Below are 732 nucleotides of genomic sequence, written 5' to 3' on the forward strand. Positions count from 1 at the left end.
GAATTAGATAAAAATAAGCCTAAAAACAGTGGATTGTATTTTCATTGGTTATGTACGCCACAACAATACATTTCGATTTCTTATGCATGAATCAATGAATCTTGAAATTCACAAGAATACGATATTGGAATCTAAAAATGTCTCATTCTTTGAATAATATATGCCCTTGTAAGACTAGGGAAGTTGGGCCAATTTCAACAAAACGAACTTTAGAGACTATTGATAGTCAAAACTTTCAACTATACGTTGAAGTCGAGACAAAGCCAAGAAGAAGTAAAAGGGCAAAGGTGGAAAAATCCTTTGGATAAGCTTTTCTAACCTATATTTTAGAGACTAAACCTCAAATTTATAGTAAAGTTTTACGTTCATCTGCAAGCACTTTTTGGAAATATGCTATCAAGAGTGAAATTGATTTCATCATGAAAAATCATACGTGGGAATTAGTGAATTTACCTCAGGGAATTAAACCACTAAATTCTAAATGGATTTAAAATTAATAAGTGTGACAAATATGTGTATGTCAAAACCAATGACGGATATGTAATTCTATGTTTATATGTTGATGACATACTCATTATTTTTAATTAAATTCCATTCTATTTGTAAATTATTTTTTTATAATTGGGTGTCAGAGTTAGGAAGCGGGCTATCAATGTCTCAGCACCCCTTTTTTTTTGTAAAATCGGGTACAAGGGTGTTGGCCATCAATATACCAACAACTAAAATTTTTTA

Source organism: Gossypium hirsutum, chromosome A11, assembly GCF_007990345.1.
Source record: "Gossypium hirsutum isolate 1008001.06 chromosome A11, Gossypium_hirsutum_v2.1, whole genome shotgun sequence".
Classification (NCBI taxonomy): Eukaryota; Viridiplantae; Streptophyta; class Magnoliopsida; order Malvales; family Malvaceae; genus Gossypium; species Gossypium hirsutum.